General features: G+C 37.6%; 1 protein-coding gene across 1 annotated transcript in view; it reads left to right on the forward strand.

Moving 5' to 3' along the window:
• BACH2 (BTB domain and CNC homolog 2) overlaps nt 1-23613 on the forward strand; it is a 199438-nt gene that overhangs the window by 120108 nt on the left and 55717 nt on the right. Inside the window, exon 2 of the mRNA XM_063312069.1 lies at nt 2020-2162. The gene's annotated coding sequence lies outside the window, so the exon portion shown is untranslated. The remainder of the gene's footprint in view (nt 1-2019; nt 2163-23613) is intronic.

The raw sequence follows: 23613 nt of genomic DNA on the forward strand, positions 1-23613 counted from the left end.
AGACAGTATGTCTGTGCATGTGAACTTGGCTGCATGTGTACAGCTAGGATGCAGGCTCACCACAGCTGTGACTAGCATGCGATGGACAAGCCTTCCCTGACCTGATATCTTCCAGATGTGTGGAACAGCAACTTCCAGAATTCAGTCAGTATGCCCAGTGCTGGCTGTGAGTTTTAGCCCAATGCTTATCACTTCCTAATTACCTCCCCTCTTTCATTCTTTCAACGTTTTGGAACAATTGTTAGTTCTTAGAAGCTTTATTTTTACTGCTGAAAGCAAATGGGGTTGTGTTTAAAATCTCCTAGTCCTTTTTTTTAAAACATTTAATTAAACATTTTAGTTGTCTTTTCTTTTTAACAAAATACTGAATATTTTGCAGATGTGTTGTTTTTACCATTGTTAGATGAGCAATACAGACAGAACTCTTTCCAAAGCAGTTTCTGCAGACTGTATTTCTGTTATCCCTATCCCCATTCCTCTTTATGGCAGAATTTTCCCATTCCACGTCCAGCCTTTTTTCCTATAATTTATTTGTAAATTAAATATGCATTCATTCTTGGAAGGACAAAACCAAGCTGTGCTTTTCATAGAAATGTTTCTATTTAATAGTTCCCAGTCTTAATTTTCTAGACAAACACGTTTTTGCTGCTCTAGAATTATTTTTTTCTCCCTCTCAATCACATTTTTTTTCTCTTTCTGTTCAGTTCCACTGCTCAACAGCATTTGTAACAAGTCACAATGGTGCCAGAATGCCCCCACACATATCAGGTTGTCCTCATGCAAGACACAATACTTGCATCACAGCATTTGACGCAACCATAAAAATTGTTCATTTGCATTATGGCAAACATACCTTTCCTCTCTCTTAAATCCAACCCCCCTCCAGATGCTCATTCCATTGTTCCTTGTCTGTTTCTGTGTCATTTTCCCTCTGCTGCTGCTTTTGCCTTTCATGAGTGAACCTGGCTGATTATGGTGACCTAAGCGAAGGAGGATAATATCCAGCAATTCAGGTATACATACATGGTGAGAGCAAAGAAAAAGGTGAAATTAGATGAAAAGAAATGGGAATAATTTCTCAATGGATGAAAAAAATTGAGAACAAGAGAGTTACTGTTCATAAATATCTTCTGAAAAATGCCAAGTAATTTCAGCTCAGATATGATTATTTGGTTTTAAAATATTAAGCTGAACCCACAGTTTCTCCTCTTCTCATACATATTCACAGCAGTCCTCTACCAGAATATTCTTACATCTAATCTATACGTAAGACCATGAATGCTGTGGTGGTTCATGGACATGTATCTGCTGATTTTGTAGCTTTAAGTAACAATGTTATGTATGAATGAGCTGTAACAGAGAAAGCATCAATTTCACCTTACCTATTAAGATTTTCAATAGACTTCAGTTCACAATTCATTTGGTAAACATCACATAATGAGAAATTGTGGATAACATGCGCTACGTCAATACATCCTGAATTTTCCAGTAGTTAGATGGCCAACTGTGACATGGAAAAAAATAGTTACGTGAATTATATATGTTGAAATACGTTATTAATAACTTTAATATATTATTAAAGTTATTGAAATATACTTCAGTGTGTGTTAAAATCTATGTGTGTACTTGTAAACATCACTATGAGATGCTTGGGCAGGATATCAAAAAGCAGCCTGGCTATTTAGTTCTTTTTCATGATCTCTCTGTGTTTTTACCTTTATGTTCTGTGCTTGTACAAAGCAGCATTTTAGAATCTGTTGCTAAACTACAGACTCAACTTTTGCAATCCATTTCTTTATTAAAGATAAATTAGGAATTCTTGAACATTTTACTGAAAAGACTAGCTTTTGCTTCCATTAAATGGAGGTTCACTGAATAATCCCTTTAATGAAACCACAAACATGAATCCAAAATTTAATTTTAACTCATTATAAAGTATTAATTTGGTATGACTCTGAGGAAAGTAAAGCCAGAGAAAACTCATTTTTCTCAATATTGTGATGTTGTGTTGTGTTTTAGATTGCTGAGCAGCCAGAAGATTACCCTGTGAATCTTTCGGTGTTCATATCTTCATGGATTGCTGTAATCAATTAATTTCTCCATACATCCACTTCCCTGTTTCGTGAGAGTATTAGCCAGCACAGATTCTGGGAAAATTACATGTAAGTCCTTCTTTTGATTCCTGTTTCATTAAAAAGAAAAGGGCTATAAAAAGAGGTTTCTTTCCAATGGGAAGGGGAAGGGCACTGGATAATCTGTGTAGTTCCTGTGAAAGCATTTAAAAGCTGTAATTCATCAGTTAGCATTAAGCTTTGAATAAATTGATTCTGAAGTACTATTACTGTCTCTTTAAAATTAATGGAGTAATTTTGTCATTTTGTGAGGTTCCTGAGTACTTTTTTCTCTGACAGCAAAGCTTAGAACAAGGAACTTTATTAACAGCCTTAAATGTTTTCTTTAAAATATGCTAAATTACTATGGATATTTTTTTTAATGTGGCATAGTCAGATATGGAATTCTTAGCTTGTCTGATATATTTCTTTATAAATTTTTCCACATTAGGTTGTAGATTTGGTTGGTTCAGAGAACCATGCTTCTTACAGTTTATCTGTTCATCCTTTCACCAACAGTTGAGTCCTTAAGTGATTGGCATTTTAAGGAAATTGGGTTTTAAATTTTTCAAAAGCATTGTAACTGAGAGCTTACTAGATGACAGTTTTAGCTATTACTTGGCAGGCATTTACACGTTTTAAAAACATGATTTTATGTATGTTTTAAAAAAAGAAAAACATCCTTAATGAGTTGCATGCTTAATATATTTGGATAAGTAACCTCATTCTAAAATTCAAGTGGGAACCTCCCTTCCCCCAGACACACATAAATTGAGACTTTATTTGTTAGATTTATATCCCCTTTTATTATTTCTTGGAATATCACAGGAGGATCTGAAGCTGTCAATTCACAAGGGAAAGTCCTCAATCTAGTGGCCTTGGGTGCCCTCCAAACATGTGAAGGATAACTGTTTCATTTAATCAAATGACAGGGACCATCAGACATGTCATCCATAGTTCCAATATAAAAATGTCCCAAACTGGATAAGGGTGGAATGAAAAAAAGAATGCAAAACCCTTTCTCTAGTGATAGCTTCATTGCTTGCAACTGTTCTTTATAAGCACTTTTGATTTTTATTCAGGTTGTGGAACTATAGCCATCTCATCTATCATCAACTCAACTAACTTAATACAATTAGGATTTTTTAAAGCCTTTACAGTGAGATTGGATGAGAATGTTTATCCCCAAATGTTTATAATTTGTTTATCCCCAAATTATATGGCCTTAAATGTTCACTGCTATTACCAGCCAAGAGTAATTTCTAATCAGTGAATATGTTGAATCTGCTTTATAGCAAATCAAGCCATCAAAATACTGTAATGAACAGTATAGCTTGGTTATTGTGCTTTATTGTAGGAGAGTGACACAATTGATAATGCTTGAGAATGAAAAACTCAGATAATTAGTTGGATAGAAAATAAATGTAAATGTCCCAAGAATGGGAGCTGTGAAACTTCAATTAATGCATTTTGCCTTTGAGTACCTGGCTCGGGGAGTGCTTAATGGGTAACTTCCTTGAAGACTGCTTCAGTGTTACAGTCTACATTTACATTTACACGTGCACACACACATATACACATATGCATATACACACACACATACCTACACACATATGCATGTACTGTACATATACATACATATACATATATACACTATATATACTCTATATATATACACACACACACATACCTACACACATATGCATATACTGTACATACACATATATATATACATATATACACTATATATACTCACACCAAAAAATTGCAAAGTGCTATATTTCTATTTTCAGAGCTATAATTCAGAACATTTTATATTAAAACTGTAGTTTTACATTTGTGTGCTTATTATCTCTAAGTACTTTGAGGGTTTATTAAATTTTCTTTTAAAAACCTGATCATGTTCCATTTAGTAGAAACATGTCAAAGACTCCCTTCTCATTTTGTAACTTATTTTTATTTTTAAAAGAAAAGGCACATCAAGCAGGTGCTATGACTTGCTGCTTAGTATTTTAAGGCAGTTTTGAAGTTGTTGCAGGTACAATATCTGAACCATAATACAGATAAAAAAGAAGTACTGACGATTCAGGATTCTGAGTCTGTGTCTATTCAATTTTGGAGGAAATGTGCTTCTCCCACATCAGACTCAACTTCTTCACTGTAGGTCGCTTTAATGGTCAGTTGTATTCAGATCTACAAACCTCTTTTAGAGCATTAACTGGTGGAGCAGTCACACCTTTTGCTTGAAGCTAAAACTAGATATTGTTACTCATAGCCTAACTTTTAACACATAGTTTGTGCCACCATTTGAATCGAGATTCAGAAACGAGTATTTCATATTCCTCAAAATTAAGGAGCAGTTAACAGGAGAGTCATTTGATTTTTCATTATTGGGAAGAGGCATGAAAGCATAAGGGGGAGACAGAAGAAGCCAAAAGTTATAGCAAAATCCAGCCTTTACTATCATCAAGGCTTAAAGCCACTCTAAATGCCATTTTAAAATTGTTGCATTGAGCTGGCTTGTTTTGTGCCTCAGCAGAGTAGTTCTCATAAGGGGAAGTTATGCCCTGATAACATATATCTTCCTCTAAGTCAGTCCCATCTTTTACAGACCGTAAAGTTTCCAATAGAATATTTCATGTGCCAAGTACTAGTCATTTTATTTCAAGATACCAAAGTCAGATTACTCAAATGACAGTATTAGTGAAATCCACTTTCCCTAACCTTAGCCAGTGAAACTAAAATTCTTCTCACCACATCAGTTTTAATTTTACTTCAGTTTCAGTACTTCTGTCTGTGCTAGCCCATAATATACAGTCATTTAGTAACTGATCTGAGGGCACTGTGGTTGCAACTGAGTAGTATGAGTCCCATATTTCATAGCATCTTTTTTACAAGCTTGAAAGGCCAAATAATTTAGAATTTTTGCAAATCATCTTTTAAAAATGTTGTTTTTCTTTTTAAGGGTTTTCACAATAATGGTTTTGTTACTCCCCTCATCCTACCCTTTTAGCAGACTCCATATGATAAGGCATTTTAGTTCTTTTTTATAGATAAGGAGAGAGAAAGAGAAATGTTCTCTTGGTTTTTTATCCATCTAAATCTGGTAGGTGGATAAAAACTGGTGGGAGGGGGTCAAAAAGGTTAAGACCTGTTCTCCATCATTCTGGAATGCAAGATACAGCAAAATGAGTTTAAGTGACAGGAAGGAAGATTTCAAATGAATGTTTTTAAAAACCCTTCCTAACAGTAAGGCAGGCATATAGTTGAAGCAATTATTCAGAGAGATGATGGGCTTCCTCTCGGTGGATATGTTCAGACAGTGGCTAGACAGACATCTGTTAGAGATGCATTAATTCAGATGCGTGAGCTCTGAGTTGCACTCAGTGGCTTGAAGAGCCTCTTCCAACTCTAGAATTCTGATGGAAAAACCTGAAGATCTGCAACATTGACTGCTGAGAGGTAATTTGAATTGTGGCAGAGTATCAATGCAATAAATAAATAAAATCTGGAAGACAGAGCCCAAGAAATAGACAGAAGTAGTAGGGAAAACATAAGGAGAAGCAATGCTTCTGAAAATCCTTCTCATATTGGGTGAACTTCGGAGACACTACCGCCTCTAGGATGACCATCAAGAGTAGCCATGTAAGGAAAAATCTGTGAGCTTTGTTCTTCCCCATTTCTCCCTCTTATATCAGTTTTTAGATGATTTGGTCCTAATGCAGAGAAGGCCTAACTAAGAAGATTAAGATGTGAATAGTACTTGAATGGGAAACCAACTGGAAATACAATGACTACAGACTGGGAAGTTGAAGAAACTTCTATGAAGAAGGCAATAGCAAATTACTTCTGTAGTGTTGCCAAAAAAAATTGGCCAAAGCTCAGCCTCAGTTTGAAGGAGACTTTATCTTAAAGGAAAGAAGAGCCATAATAGGGCTTCTGGTAGCTTTAATCTCAAGAAACCATGGCATTGCAACAGCTCCTATCTTAGTAGGATAGTGTGAGTATCCACCCTCTAGAGCCAAAGCACTGACAAAAGATAGGATGTGGAAGAAAGGGAAAGCAGTGATATTCTTTAACTCACTGTGTTACAGAAATAAGCATAGAAGGAAAAACACTCAGGAAAACAACTGCTGATGTACTCAAGGCATGCCTGATAAAACTTCAGCCCCTTTTCCCATCATTTCCAAATCTCAGTCTTCTTGCTAAGCACTCTTACGTTGGACTTACATGGGATGCCATGTCCTGTTAATGGCCTAACTATAGGAATTTCAAAAATAGCTTTAATGAAAAGAGGAAGCTGGCTTTCTAAACAGCTGTGTCATTAATCTCAAGGTGGATTTGGAGTTAGTCATGTGCAGATTAAAACACCACTGCCCTAAAATGCATGTATGATTTTACAGAAAGAAAAAAATTAGGTATGCATGAGCCCAGTATGTGGGGAAAGAGTTGTGTGTCACACACAGATATATAAGAAAATCAGACTAATTTGCCAAGCAATTTCTGAACTGCAGGGTTGAGTCCCTGTATCAGGCTTGATGGTACATTGTTTTGGTATCTTATGAAATGATTATGACTGGTGGAATTTTTCTTCTTATTGTAGCCAACTTCATGGGAGGAGGGACTGCTCAGGGTACAGCGCCCATTTTACTTATAGAAGGTAATATGTTCAATTTCAGAGAAAAAGGATTAGATGGTAGATAATGGGAAATATATTTGTCTGAAACCCCGCAGACCTTTTGTCAGACTGCTTGGATGGAGAAGCAGCCTGCCTAGATGTATAAGGCACTTTTCTCTGCCTTTTTCTGGATCGAATGTCCATACAATTTCCCATAATTAATCCGTGCCAGCAGCAACTTGAAGGGACAACTCCTTCATTAATTACTTAATCTGTGCGTGATAAAGCCAGAAACAGGCACTTTGACATCCTGTTAATTTTAGTGGTAACATTGTGTGCTTAAGTTACAGCCACTGATATTCATTATACTTAACTTTGATGATGATGTATTTAATTTTGCATAGATTTGGTTTGATGATACTGTACTTACTATGAGTGAGCATATTAGGGCTAAAAGACTTTTCAGTGGAAATTTCCTATCTGTGTTAGATGTACAGTATTTGTATTTGTTTCATCTTATTGTATTAATCTGTGATAAATAGGCATCTTGAGTGGTTTGAGTCTCAGCATATGCTTTTGTAAGTATAGTTTATTGTTAAATACATTTTTATACAGATGACTTTATAAGGAACAGCATTGTAAAACTCCGAGAACAGTGAACTCCAAAATGTTAACTGCATTCTGATTCACATAGAAGGAGCAGATCAGATTGATTTGATCAGAGTTGACCAAAGCAATAAGGGAGGGAGGTAGAAATCTAATTTAAGGAACAAAAGAAACGTGCAAGTGAAAAGTGCAGAATTCATTCAGAGTCCCTTCTTGTTTTGCTACTAAAGCTCTGGAGATGGGAGAAAAGAGCCCAGGAGGGGGAATTCGAAAGAGACAAGGCCCAGGAATCAATAGATTCTGCCTTCGTCACTCATGCCCCTCTCTTGCCAGTTTAGTTTCAAGACCTTACGCAGTTCAAGTAGATCTGAGCTCTACATGCTTCCTTTTTCTGCATGCATTCCTCTAAAAACAAACAAAACTTTTGAGGTGGTGAAGGCAGCAAGAGAGGAGAACAGTTTTGCAGGTTTGGGTTAGAATGAGCCATCATTCTGGGATTTTTTTTTTCTTTTCTGTCTGTAACCTTTGCATTTGTAGATGTTGAGAGTGTAGGCGTGCAAGAAAAAAATAGTGTTGTTAATAAGATTTTCCATCTGTTGCCCTTATACAACTGAAAATTAATACCCATATAATCTAGGGCTACGGACGAAGCACAGCCAGTTTTCAAATGCTCCCTAGTCTTCCTTCTATTGGTCTGGTAAGATCTCTTTGGGATTGGGAACCTATTGTGGAAGTTGTTTTTTTAAAAAATAGGAAGAAGATGTCAATGAATAACACTGTATAAGACAAAATACTGAAACTTGTTGAAAATTGGAAAAAGGACATGTTGTCTATTGTAAGTAGCTTGTTACAATTAACAGATTTGCAGGTGGGATCTGCCTTAAAAATTAGTAAAAGATCTGTCATCTCAAAACACTGTTATGCCGAAAGATGAATTTGAAGACAAAAGCTGCCTTATCAGTCCAATATCCTCTTTACCTAAAAAAAATGTTTCAGAGGGCTAGGAAATGCTTCAAACTAGTATGGAAGTTCCTATCAGAAGCCCTGTCTTCTGAATTTTGTTTCAGATGTTTACATATCTGAGGATTTTTAGGAGAAATGCTTAATTTTTAACCAGAGCTTATGTGTTTCTCGCTATCATATTTGAAGCAGGCTTGCTACCATTGCAATCTTGTACAGCACAATGTGAATTTCCATTGGCAAAAAGGAATTAAGATCTTTCTTATAAGAGAAAGCTGACTAGGAATGTTGCATTGTTCCCAGAATAATTCATGTATGCTAAACTTACCCATGGATGCAGTAGCACTCTCTTGCTGGTAGGTCTTCCATGCATTTACTCAATCTGCTCTTGTTGGTCAGCTTTGGCCCTTAGATTGGTTGATGATAAAAGCTGACCTGTGCTTGTGTTTTGTTGGACTGAAGAAGGAGAGATTGAGAGAAGACTCAGAATGCAGTGGAAAGAGAGGCTGACTAGCCATGACGAGGAGAGAAAGACAGAGAATGGGATGAATGGGTCATGGAGAGCTATAAATGGTGAAGACATCATTGCCAAAGGGATGGAGTGGGGGATAAGAGAAACTCTCACAATAGGTGAAGGTGAAAGAGATTTGAGGAATTGAGTTGGGGGACAGAAAGTTTGGAGGGAAGAATTGACTAAGAAAATGAAGAGGACTTGTAAGGCTTAGGTGAAATGGGCAGTTAAACAGAAAATAGTGAATTCAAGTATGTGTTGGGTCTGGTCTGGTCTGGTCTGGTCTGGTCGGCAATGAATTGTGTAAGTGAATGTTTGTTTTTCACCTCATTCCTGCACTTTTCTCCTTGGCTGATTTGAGACATTCAGGAAATCACACTAGTAGTTCTTAAATGAAACCACTTTTGGACACAACACAGAATTAGGAATATTATTTATGTCTATTTTGGTTTAAATGTTACAGTATGGTTGTGTGGATAGAACAAGCTATTCTGAAGATCTTGACATTTCTATGTAATAATATTGGTGATAATTTTTAATCCCATCCCTGTGCTTGCACGATAGGCATATTCATACCTAAGGCAAAAGTTCCCTGAAAGTCCTGCATACTGGTTTATTGTCCTACAAATTCTGGCTTTTTGGAGTGGCCACACCACAATTCTGGCTGTTACATACACAATGATTGTTGCTGATTCTGTGCCATCAAGTCGGTGTTGATTCTTTACAACCACATAGATAGATTTGCTCCATGGCTATCTGTCCCTAACCTGGTTTTTCAGGTCTTCCAACGGTGCACCCATCACCACTATAACTGAGTCCACCCACGTTGCTGCTAGTCATCCTCTTTTTCTCTTTACATATACATGCATACATACATATACAGATTTTACTTCTGGATACAGCTGTAATGGAATATTGTTGTGCCATTTATTTGGAATGAATATGGACCTAGTTAAGATTTTTTGTCTGAATTGGATTAAACTAATATTGGACTGATACGCTTCCTTGCATCAGATCTTCCCTAACAATCATAGAGAGTTGGAAGGGGCATGATAGGGAATAAATTGACATTGCTATCATGTCTTCCCTTAGCCTTCTCTTCTTTACGCTAGGCATAACCATTTCTTTTAACTGTTCTTCATAGGATTTAGCTTCAAAGCCCCTTGCCATCTTTCTCAATCTTTTCTGCACAGTTTCCAGTTCTTCAACATCCTTCTTGTATTGTGGTGACCAAAACTGGACATAATATTGCAGGTGCTGTGTTTTCACTGCAGCATAGAGCTGAGTATGTAGTATGTATCTATTTACTTCGATTTAAAGAATACCTGACTCCAGAACAATAAAACAATGAGGGAGATTATATGTATCCAGAGAGAGGGGAAAAAATCAGAATAATACAAAATCTTACAGGGGCTCACCAGCCACCTCAAGGCTGGGAGAATAGCAAAGCTTCATTGCCTTTCAGAACATCATCAGGGTGGGAGCCATATGGATCCCTGGGGTGCTACTGTTACAGAGGGCAGGTACCACAGTTACCCATAATCTCCACATTATACTCCTGTTGATGCAGCCCAAGATTGTATTGGCTATGTTGACAGGTGCAGCATACTGCTGGCTCATGTTTAAAGCATGGTCTACCACGACACCCAGATCCTTTTCACAAGACATCTTTCCAAGCCAGGTACTGCCTGTTTTCTATCTGTGCATTTGTTTTTTCTCCCTAAGTGGAGAATCTTACATTTCTCACCATTGAATCACCTGGTCTAATGCAATACTAGGTTCATCCAGGGCCGCAACTAGTGGGAGGCAAGAGGGGCATGTGCCCCGGGCAGCACGCTGGGGGGGGCACCAAAATGACAAAACAGTATATTTTTGCTCCTCACCAACCTATGGGGGGAGCATGGAATCCATGTTTGACCTGGGTGACAGAGACCCTAGTTGCCCTCCTGGGTTCATCTATATATTTATCCAAAGTCAGCCAAGTTAGGAAGGTTCCATTGGGTCCAGATTAGTACAATATTTTGCCAAGTATTTACCCAATGAGATGGAGAGACAGAAAGGAGATAACAGCATATACATGTTTACAACTTTGTCTTCTCTTATTTATTTAAGAAACTTATGCCTTGCCCTTCTGCTTGATCTCTTAAATTATTCTAGGCAGTATGCAACATAAAATATATGTCAGTTGAGAATCTGCGAAGGATGATAACAGAAAGAGGCAGCAAAAGATTCTATTACATTTGCTGCCTTTCACACATCAGTATGCAGAACTGCACGGGCTTATAAATGCAGCCTACTTATAGGAGATGACCTAATCTCAGAATAACACTTGATGTTTGTAGCTCAAGACAGTCATTGTAACTCAAACTGAATAATATACAGCATTTAGCCCTAGCTGTACATTGTAACAATGCATTTTGCTGTGTATTTCTTGTTGCCTAGTAGGATGTTCATTTGAGGAATGCTGTGTAGCACTTACTGCTAACGGAGGGATCTTGTGCATAATTGGAATACTCAAATAAGGCTGACATTTGGGATGTGGAATATAAATGGAACAAGGGCATTTCAACAGAGCTCTGTAATTGGGGATGAATGGAGTAAATGTGTACACATGTGCTGCAAAAGGGCACAGTGGAAGGTGAAACTGCATACTCTTCAGCGAATGAAGGATGAAAGCCAATGTATCAGTGTCATGGCATGACAGCGTAGAGTATAAATGATATTGTCACTGAGTACAGCAGCTATCAAGGGAATTCCACTCCACTGAATTACATTACTGAGGCAGACCTGAAGGTTTTGTGTGTGAATGAGTGGAGGGGGCAAAAAAGAGTATGTCAGCATAAACCAGAAATTATTTCAGAACAACTGGCTGCAGGGTTAAGAATTTCATGCATTGTTAAGGTTAACCATTTTAAAGCTTTTCAGGGGATTCTACACAGGATTTTTTGATGGGTGGAATTTGCATGTGTCATATTCCATTTAGTTGTTTCAATTACAAACATTTTGTGGTTTGTTTGTTTGTTTTCTATGGCCGCCCATATCAACAAGTGACTTTTCATCCATATAAAGTATAAATGCCAGTGCATACCATTTTTGGTAAATCCAGATTAAAAGAGGAAGGGTTTTGTGCTAGATGTTTATCTATATTTTGGTTTTATCAAAATTAGTAAGGTCTCAAATACTAGAAAACAACTGGAAACTGACAAGAAATTACAATGGAGGCAGAAGGAGTTCTTTCTTTGGTTTCACTTCCTTCTTTCGTTCTCATCCACCTTCAGTCTTCCCTGCCTTCTCATATCCATGCCATCTGCCTGCCCTAAATCTTGTCATCTTCTTCCTAGAAGTCTTCTACTCTCAAATCCAGTGTGCTATTTTCCAACAAAACAGTGGCACAAGTGATGGCATCATCCTTTAGAAGGAGTGTTCAGAGTACCTGCAGATGTAAGAATAAAATGCAAGGCAGTGCCGTTTAAAAGTTTTCCCCATATTGTGAGAGGTTAGGGTAATGAAAGAGGAAAAAGTGGTCCATTGGAGATTCTTATCAAAGGCCTGCCCAATTCCCCATTCTGTCATGTTTTCTCTTCTTCATGGGAGATATAAACATGACATAAAGTTGTATCCAGTTACTGCTTTGCTTTAATGATGCAACCTTCCCTTGTGTGAGCAAGACATACAGTTTTTATCATCCTGCCTACCATAATCTTTGGGACTATATATTGTGTTGAAGTGGTGCACAGTCACAAGCACCAGACCTTCATTTGGCTCCTAAATGTCTTGAGTGCAATCCTCAGAGTTGCTCAAAATTTCCTACTAAATTGTGATTTTTAACATTACATTTTTAAAAATGTGAAATATGTGAGTTATAATAATATTTATTTGATCTCCACTAAATACAGGTTATATTAAATCAATAAGTTGTGTTATGCACTGCCTACTTTAGGGACTGTGGCACCTGCCTTAGCATTCAAAGGCTAATTGTGCTGCTTGCTAGATGATAGAGTACCATGCTCTATCGTCTCCTAACTATCACATGTAACTTTATATACAGGAGGATATGAAATGTCCTACCTTTCTTGACTGGAACTGCATTCTGCTAATGCAGACTCTTAATTTGATAGAGCCTATTATAGTATCCTCTCATAACTGTAATTTTTTTAATGCTTATATCACTTGAATTGGGAAGTTTTAATCTATCAAATGTAGATGTTACAGAAGACTAGGAACCTACTGTGATGCCTGCTGTGTCTCATTGTTTTAATCACACTTAACATTCGTTTGTTAGGATTCATATTTCAGGCAGGGGTGAGTGAGGTTTTCCCCCATTCTGAGTCCTCTGTTTGATATTGCCTTAAGGGGAAGAGCAATGCAAAGGTAAGACGGAACCAGGGACTTGCTGTTTTACAACGTTATTTTTTTTCAGCCATTGCAATATACTAGTTTTTGAATTTAGCATACTAAGGGATCACAAGAAAATCCTTACCAGCATTACGGTGCTAAAATAAAAATGTCCACAATAACTTTTCCTTTTGGGAGAATATTTGCTTACTTGAGAAATGCTGCTGAAGCCATAATAGTTGTTTTGAGATCAACAGAGTCTAAATTATTAAGATGGGAACAAAAGTAGGGATATTAATGGGGGAAGGAATTTGGGTGGGCAAAATGCTTTAGGAAAGATGGAATAACATTTTACAGAGGCTTCTATGGGAGGGACTATTGGAATGCTATGGGGAGGGGCTATTTTCCAGTTGGGTGAGAAATGTTCTCTCAGTTGTTTCTTTCTGCCAAATTGTCTTAAGTGAATATGTCACACCAAGCTATTTCCAGCACATTTGATAAAACTGTACTCTGTAAGGCACAGCTAGACAACTTATTTGACTTAGAGGAACTGTTGATTTCTCCCCAGTCTTCACAAGAGGCATAGCTGTATAGGTATTCCAATAATATTACAAGATTTGCATGATGTGAAGCCCTGAGGTGGTGCTTATGTTTCACGTGAACGAAAGGGGATCAGAAGCTCCGTGCACAGTAGGCTATATTTATTGCAGATCTGACATCACAAAATTTGAATAACAAAATAATTTCAAATTCGTTTCTATACGTAACATTTTCTTTTTCCAAAAGTTTGTGCACAAATATTGTATCTGTTGCCAGTATACCTAGCAACCTGAATGAAATGTAAAATAATCAATTAAATCACAGATCAGCAATCTTTTCAGGCACAAGACATCACCACATAGTTTTGTATGATGTTATAAGAACCCAAACCAGAACTGAAAATAGGATGAAAACTGACAAGGCTGCCAAATCTTGTGAAATTTTGAGTCTTCTTGCTGATCTCTCAGAATGTTGATATTCTCTCCCCAAATCTCACTTTTCAAATGAAAACAATTTCATAAGATTTTGAACAACAGTGCTAAAGATCTCCTGAGATTGGGGGCAAGATTACTCAAACTATACAAGATTTGGCACTTTATAGAGATTTTTTTATTAAAAAAATTAATAAATTGGGAGGATCCCTTGGACATCATCTGGGATGTCAAAGGTGACATGAGGCCTGTGGACACAATATTGCGAATACTTGCATTACGTAATGGAACATATCCATTAGAGAAATTGAGGCCTATGTCTGCCATTAACATAAGGACAAATGGCATAAACGATGAAGTAAAGCTAAAGTTTTATATCAGATACAGGTAACATTTTAAATAGTAACCTCTAAGTGAGAAAAACTTAGACCTTAAATTATATTACAAATCCAAACTGCTTAAAGAATGCTGTAGTGTTTCTTTCCTATAGACTTGCCAAAACAAAATTCAATTATCTTTTTTCTTTAATTATACCATTATATCATGGGATTTTTTTTTGTAAATATTGAATTATTATTGTATTGTTAAACTGATACTGGTATGCAAAACTTACTGTTGTATTTAATTTTCCAAAATACTCTTTAACAATATGTTTTTCCGTTTCCATTTTGGAAGAAGGAGAATAACATTTTCCCCTACATCAGTGTTTAGCTTTAAAAATCCATCAATGTAAACTACTCTTACTACAGCACTTGTCACTGAAATATTAATGTAAATTCATACCCCAAGAGAGTCTGTCAGGTGAAGTGCAGTTGCTTATACATTTTACTTGCTATAAAACCAAAAAATTATCTCACTTTTCCAGTTTCCCATAAAGTTTTATCTAGATACACTTTTTATTCAATGCCAGATCAATTACTGATTTTGGAAAAGGAAACCTATTTTGAACTATAGAATGAAACGGCTTTTTTCTCTCTTGGAACTCCAGAAAGGGTAAACAGATTTGATATCACTTTGAGACAGATCATGCTACTTAATTAAAATTCATATTTTAGCTAAAAACTCAGGTCACAGCAGTTATCAAAAACAGCATTCCAAAACCCATATTCAACCACTCTTAACCTTGAAAAGTTCAAATCATCATAGGAAAAAGTGTTTTCTTTTTCAGTTTCTTTGCAATGTGTTTGAAATTTCAAGGAAGCCTCCTGGTAACAGGAAACTGCTATGGCTGGCATTTGGTGACCAAACTACTTCAATTTTACTTTCTTAATAAGACTTAACATGACGGCAATTGGGAATTGTACCTTTTCTTTCCTGTCGAGCTTTATAAAAAAGATATATTAAATAGGGGAAGCAAGAGCACAAAGTCTCTAAGTAACCTGTAAAATTTGAAAAGTGTTTGATCAATCCTTAACATAACCTGTAATTTCAGGCAAGGCTCCATGGTTATTATAAGTTGCCCCAAGCAACTTGCCTGTGTCTCAGGTTCAATTTCCCAGTTTCTAGAAATGAAATTATAATTAAATCAAGTTTATGAGTTGATCCAGAATTGCTTGCAACAGGAAATGAGAATAGTTTCCAAGTAAATAGCTTTCGGTCATTAAAAGACTGTACTGTAATTCTTCTCCGTGACATTTATCCCAGGTTTTCTAGTATTCTTGATCTTGTCCTTCATGAATTTAATACTCATATGAGAGTGCTAAATTTTAACAGGTTTGTTCTCTCATTCCTTTATACTAATTCAAATGAGAGATTGAAATTACTGAATCTGTGACTGTATTGTCTACTGTACATATTTTTATTCTTGAAGATGATGAATTGTTAGGTATTTCCTTTAGTGAAGACCTAACTTCTTATAATTTAATTAACATACCTCCATTAGTACATAAGAAACTATATTTTGTTTGCTCTGAAGTTTATATAGTTTGAACATATTGTAATGTTTTAGAATATGATTGTTGTAATTACTTATTTTATCTTTATTCCAGAAGGACCTGGAGCATTGTGCAGAAAAAAATTATAAACCTAGACACTAAGAAACAATAAAAGTGTAATATGTAGTTGGATCACAGCACAAAACCTCTTTGAAAAGTAATCTGGTCCTGGAGCAGGGGTTTTTTGGGGGGGGGGGCAAGTCCCTGCAGTTTTCTTGGCAAGGTTTTTCGGAAGTGGTTTTCTATTGCCTCCTAGGGCTGAGAGAGAATGACTGGCTCAAGGTCACCCAGCTGGCTTTGTGCCTAAGGCAAGACTCGAACTCATGATCTTTCAGTTTCTAACCTCGTGCCTGGCTGAACAAATACATTTTACCTTGTTTAAAAATAGTGGAGTCCATATGTACTTGAAGAGAGTTCCATCATCAGGGCACCACAACCAAAAAGCTGTGCTCTTGGTCACCACACTGTGAGCAAAACCCAAAGTTGGGACCACATAGAGAGCCTCTCCATCTGATCTGAATGCCTGGATTGAAAGTGGTGATATTTTGAGTACTTCAATCATAAGCCATTTTAGTTTTTATGGATGAAAGTCAACATCATGAATTAGAGCCAGTTAGCTGGCATTGGTTTAAGAATTAGCAGTATGTCCTTATGTTCAGTCATGCACCAACTGCAGCTTCCACGCTGTCTTCAAAGAGCGCTCAGAGTTCACATTGCAGTAATCTAAACATGAGGTTATTGCAGCATGGATCACTGAAGCGAGACTTCACTTTCCAGAGTGATACCAGAATTACCACTAGGGAATGAGATTCATGTGGGCAGATCTTTTAATTTGGATTATGATGTTATAACTGATTGTAGTACGTCATTGTATTAGTTGCTGTTTTATCCTATGTCTATCATTAGTGTATGATAACTAAAATTACTATTGTTACTAGTTGACCAGAAAAAAGAGCAACCATTTCTGTATGAAGCCCTGTTAAACCTAATTAATAAAATAGTATCAAAGGAAGTGTGACCTTACCCAGTACGGTAAAGGACTGTGCAGATTATTGAGAATGTGTTTTGTTTCAGTGAAGTCTCAAGCAAAGCCCTCCTTAAACCTGCTTTGGGAAGCAGTGTGGCTCCTTCACTTCAGTGAGTGAAGTGGCTGTGAGGCTTCACTTCATCCCATGCAGAACCATCTTCTAGCTTCTGCAGGACTGGCCAAGGTTACGAGGAAGAGTGAGCTAATACAGCATGCTGCCTCAGGGCAAATTGCATCACCTCGTTAAAGCAAATCAAAGCTGCATCACAGAGGTCTGGTACAGACCACCTTCCTAATTCCTAGGCCACCTTCCTGCAACACCTCATCTTAGGTGGACTCGCATCAGTTTATCAACTCTCATCCACCCCCTCATTCCTTCCAGGGATCTTTGCAGGCTCTCCTGATCCAAATGGAAAGGAGAGAATTAATAATGAAGCAGATTGCACATAGCTACAATAGCTACAATACAATATCTTGGTGTAGATATTCAGCAACTGAGAAGAAAGAATAAAACCCAGTGGGACCCCACAGCAAAAGAACTGTGGTGCTGAACTAAGATCTCCCGTTGCCACTGTCCAGTGGTAGTAGGAATGGAATATCTGTAACGCTGCCGAGAGTCGCTTTTTGGTGAGAAGGGCAGCCATGTGAATTTGATGAGTGAATGAATGAACTCAAGACCTTCAGTTCCCAGCTCTCTGGGCCACTTCAGCAATGTTGCATGATCAGCAATGTCAAAAGTCACTGAGAAGTCCAGGAGAATCAACCTAGTACCAGTCACTTATCTCTTTCCTGATAAAGGTTATCAATCAAGGCAGCCAAAACGCTAGGTGCTTTACCCAGGCTTGAAACCAGACTAAAACATTCTGAATAATATATTTTAAATCATATGTTTTTCTGCACTTGCTGCCAGGCCTGCAACTAGGGTCTGTGTCACCCAGGGCAAACGTGGATTCTGCACCCATTTTGCCCCCCCACCGCACTCATTTTGGCATCCTCCCAGTGCAGCACCCAGGGCACATGCCCCGCTTGCCCTCTCCAGTTGCGGCCCTGCTTGCTGCAGCAGAATTGTACCATCCAGACAACCTATATTCTTTATATTTCTCTTCAGTATGATGTTCCTATGAGCATGATCAGATTTAATACCTTTAATCCCACAGTGTTGAGTCATGTAAGTCTCACAGATGTTCCCCTATTTTACACAGCTGTGCAATCATGCCAGTGTTACAAAGTTGTCTTATTTTCTCCTTCCTTTTTGACATTCATTCTGAAAAATGTGTAAGTTGGAGTGGCATAATGTAAAAGTGAGGAATTTGCAAATCCCCAGATGTTGAATGGCAGCTTGCCATATCCCAGGTAAATCAGACTCCTGGGAATTGTAGTTCAGAAAAGTCTGGAGGGCCATAAATTTCCCAGCCCAGGATAATGTCAGAAGATGTCCTTAAGTTGGCTGTTGAAGGAAGAATATATGAAAATGTTTTACATATTAATGACTGCATCATAAAACGTGTTTTGCCAGCTGTTTCCACATAGTTTTTAGAATTATGACAGTGCAGCAATGTTGCAAGGACATTCCTCCTTAGCACTAAAAACAGGAACCCTGGTGCTGTTTTTATAAATGTGATCCAATACAGTTTTTGGAAATTGTAACATGCAATAAGTTGTCATGAAGGAAGGCATTTGGCATTCTATCCCTGGCCAGAAGCCCATCAGCTGCTATTAGGAACTAAGAGCATTTCTGTTTTTAAAGCAGCATCTTAATTCTATGAAGCTAGCAGTTTATACATACAGGTAGTCCTCATTTAACATCCACTTCTTCAATGACCAGAGTTACAACAGTGCTGAACAAGGAGGACTTATGATAGGTCTTCATAGTGGCAGCGTCCCCACAGTCCCATGATCATGATTCAGGCACTTGACAATTATAACATCGCAGCATCCCGCGATCACGTGATTGCCATTTGTGACCTTCACTGACAGCTTCCAAGAAGCAAAGTCAATGGGGAAGCCAGCAGGAGGTTGCAAATGGCAATCACATGATGCTGCAGCCGTGCAGGATTCACCTAACTACAGCAACTGGGACTGCCAGAACTGCTGTCATAAGTTGGTGGGTGGTCACGTGATGTTGCGCCTTACGACCACATTGCTTAGCGACAGAGTTCCCAGTCCCAATTACCATGGGTAAACGAGAACTACCTGTACTTATTATCACTGCATTTTAAATGGTTTCTTTTGAGCTACATTCAAAACCTTTGTAAGGGAGCTGTTTCTCATCTCACCACTAGGCCTACCCCACCCAAGCAGGACAGCCCATTGAATACACTGGTGCTTACTTCCATCACCTTCTTTCTTCCCCTCCTACCAGGAAGATAGGAGCAAGGCTTCAAGAAGGAAAATGCCTCCCCCTTTCTACTAAGAACAGAAAACATGCAAGGGCAATTTAAACCCACCAACTGATAGACAGTTTACAGAAGCTGTCTGAGCTGCCTTACCAGCTTACAACCCCAAGACACAATCTGGAACCAAAAATGGCTGTTTAAAATAGTATTTACTTCATTAGAAAACAGGCAGCAGCAAAGAGAAACACAGATGGGTGTTGAGCTTAGAGAGAAAGGATTGGATTCAAAGACTGAGTGTAAACAAAGGAAGTTCATCCAAACAAGCTTGAGCCTCATGGGAAAATAGCTGTGAAAGGAATTGGGCAAGGCTTTGGGCATATCCAAATGAAAGAACGAGATACATCTGTAAATGGCCTAGAGTCTGGCGATTGCAGCTGGCATAAGTTTGGTAAATAAATAAGTTCTATTATAATGTGATTGTTAAGGCTTTTCATCACTACCATATAAAGTAATCTAACCTATTTTTTCAAAATAGGAAGCATGGTCCTCTGCGGCTTACTAAAAAATAAACATCCTCTCATCTTTACAATTGCCATCATGAGCATGGATTGGTGAACCTTCTCTTTTCAAAAAAAAAAAACCAGCCAAAGTACTTGCTCTGAATAGCAGAGATCAATACGTTTTTAAGCAGCTCTATTAACTTGCTTCCCTCGTGAATAAGTCTTGTCACGTTAACTGTAGCAGCAGCATTCTGTCCTCTGTCTGATAATGTGATACAGTGCCTCATTCTAGCTAGAAAGCATTTTGTGCCGGCTGCTCCAGATTTCCAAAACGCTAAATAGTAATTGAAAATAGCTGCACAGAAGCCCAAATACGCATTTTTCAGCTGTCAGAATTAAAAGATAGTGAAAAAGGCAGGTGATTAATTGCACATCTTACTGTGAAAGAACATTAATAAAAATATGTACAGTTCATGAGTTAGGTTTAACAAAGATATCCATTGTTTTGTCAAGCAACTGAAGTTTATGAAGTATTAAATAATTAGCAGTGTTCATGAGGTGGGCATTTTTAGAGCTGGATGTCATCCTAATAAGGTAATATTAAGATGGTAATAGCATGCTCATGTCTTTATAGCCAGCCTCATGTTTTTACTTGAAAAGTTGCCATTATGGGGAGATGGTCATTGCACCTTTTCAGAATGAAAATGCATACAGTAGGTTTATTTCTGTTGCATGAATGAAAAAGTCTGTTTTTTCTTGCTTGCTTTAAGTGTAATGGAATTTTCTAAATCCTTGAAACTGATCTTGCAAAAAAGTGGTTTTCCTTTGTTATCAAGTTGTCTCATATTACAGAGCAACATTATATAGATTGTCTACCTTATTTTCTAGAGTATACTTTGCAGGGATGGATTCTCTAGTTACTGTTGGACTCTAGCTCCAATTAGTTCCAAGACAATGTAGCCAATGGACAAGGATGTCGGGAATTTTAGTCCAGTAAAAATAAATTACCTCCACCATAGGGCTTTATTTCTGTAATCAATTCTTTTGCTTTCTTTAAGAGACACTTGGGGATAGGGTATATCTATTTATTTTATTTATTTATCAAATTTGTCACCGCTCATCTCCTCCAACTGGAGGGACTCCAGTATATTTATTTATTTACTTAATACAATTTAGGGGCCACCTGACTCCACGTGATTCTGGGCAGTTCACAATTTTAAAAGCAAGAAACAATAAAATAACAGTAAGTATCATACACATCCAGAAGAAATCAATATATAACTGTTCAAAAAGAAAATATTGCAGGGGCTCACCACACACCCTCACCGAAGACTTAGTAGAGTAACCAGGTTTTCAGTGATTTTCTGAATGCCATCAGGGTGGGAGCCGTAGAGATCTCTGGGGGATGCTGTTCCAGAGTACAGATGACATGACAGAAAAGGCTTGCTTCCTAGGTCCTGATAGATGACACTGTTTGATCAAAGGGACTTGGTGTATACCCATTCTACCTGATCTTACAGGACAAGCAGAAGCTATCAGAAATAGATAGTCCCTATATAGCCAGACCTTGTGCCATGAAGGGCTTTATAGATCATAACCAGCACCTCAAATTGCAGCCAGAAGCCAACTGGCAGTCAGTACAGCTCATGGAGCAGATGTATCACACTAGCATACTGCAGCATGCCCATTACTGTATGTGCTGCCACATTCTGGACCAGCGGTAGTGGTCTTCAAGGGCAGCCCCATGTAGAGTATATCACAGGACAGTCATGAGATGATTAGGGCATGAATTACTGTCTGAAGGACCTCATGATTAAGGAATGGGTGCAGCTGGCACCATAGATGGATCTGTGAGAACACCCTCTTGGCCACAATCATACAATTAGGTATCATCAGCATATTGATGATACTGGACCCTAAATTGATGGATGACCTTACCCATATACTTGTTAAATGGAATGGATTAGAGTGTTGAGTCCTGAGCCCCCCAGTGAGAGGGTGTGAGCCACATCTCTTCCCCTGTCAACACCAACTGGAACTAATCACAGAAGAATTGGGCGTGAGGAGCACCATAACCTAGTGCCCCCCACTCCCAATCCCTCCAGCCAGTCGAAAAAGATACCATGATCAGTATTGAAAGGTACTGCTGAGAGGTGAAGGGCCATTAGGATGGATACACGTCCCTCATCCCAGCTCTGCCAAAAGTCAAGTGTGATCAAGGCTGCCTTGATCACACATGCTGGTGGACTTCTGGGGAAGTCCCAGCAGACTGAAGATGGTTCCGCAAAAAGTGGAACCAATGACTGCAGCAGAATGAAGAGCCGGCGAGTAGACCGGCTCTTCAATAACTCCTCTCTGGATAAGGAGGAGACTTGAAATCACCTACAAGTACTCCAGACAGTTGCTCCTCACAAGGAGACCACAAGACAGCAGTCTCTGGTGGGTTTAGAACTCTGGGAGATGAGGGAATAGCCATCTTACTCAAACCGTGGTCGGTGCCTTTGAAAAGACACTGGGTTTGCATACTCTTTTTTCTAATCACTTTTGGAAATTGCTTGTTAACTCATTTTCAGCTGTTAGGAACCTTTGGATTGACAAGTTTTACAGCACCAGATGAGTTTCCTTCAATCCTTAGTGAAAGAAGTTTTAAATACAAGTTTAAGGATTTTTTAAAAAGTTTTTTGGAATATATAGCAAAAGGGTGATTAAAACTTTGATTTTAGAAAGTTACATATGAACTAAAGGTCCAGATAAATTTGAAATAAGATTTTGGGATTAATTATAAAGAATCCTTCCCATGGGAAAATGCTTTTGTTTTGAATTCTTTAAAAAAACATAGTAAGATAATACTTTAAAAATTGGACACTAGAGGGAACTAGAAGGAACTAAAATTACAATTAAAGGAGAAGAACACTCAGGCTTGACTTACGAATACAGAATTAAACAAAATATTTTAACATTGGATATATTGAAGGATATTTTTGAACAATGGACCCAGAAATTTTAATAGTGTCTGCCTCTATAGATAGACTGTGTTTAAAAGATGTTATGGAAGAGGAACAAATTTTACCTGACAAGATTGAGACTGATTTGAAAGTGGATTTAAAAATGACAGGTTATAAGAATGACATGGAAAAAGATGTTACATTGGACATAACAAAAGAAACCGGCTGATGTCTTAATAATTAAAAGGGATAAACAAATAACAAACCAGGAGAGTGACCTGGATAATTTTCCTATATTATATTTACAAAAGAGGTTTGTTAAAGCTTTGAAGAATTTTGTGAGAAGGGACAAAGAAAAAATAAGGAAGTTCTAGGACATTATTTGAAGGGATTGTTAAAAATAAAGTTTGTTAAAAGTAAAAGGAGGTAATACAAAGTTGGTTTATTTGATCAAGGTTAAAATATATAGGTTGTTATCTCCGGTAACCTTTAATGGAATTTTGCTGACATCAGGACTGAAATGAGGCTTTATGGATTTGTTTATAGATAAGAAATGGGATATGGGAAGAAGAGATCATTTGTTGTATGGGGGTAGTCATTTCTTTATATATTGTCTTTTTCTTTATTCTTATTTTTTCTTTCTTTTTTCTTCTGTTTTTTTTTCTCTTCTGCACCTTCTATTTTTTCTGTTTATTGTTTTAATTTTTAAGTTTGTATTAGTTTCTATAGTTTTAAGTGTAATTTTTAATAAAATTACTA

The sequence above is a fragment of the Candoia aspera genome, chromosome 1 (assembly GCF_035149785.1).
Source record: "Candoia aspera isolate rCanAsp1 chromosome 1, rCanAsp1.hap2, whole genome shotgun sequence".
NCBI lineage: Eukaryota > Metazoa > Chordata > Lepidosauria > Squamata > Boidae > Candoia > Candoia aspera.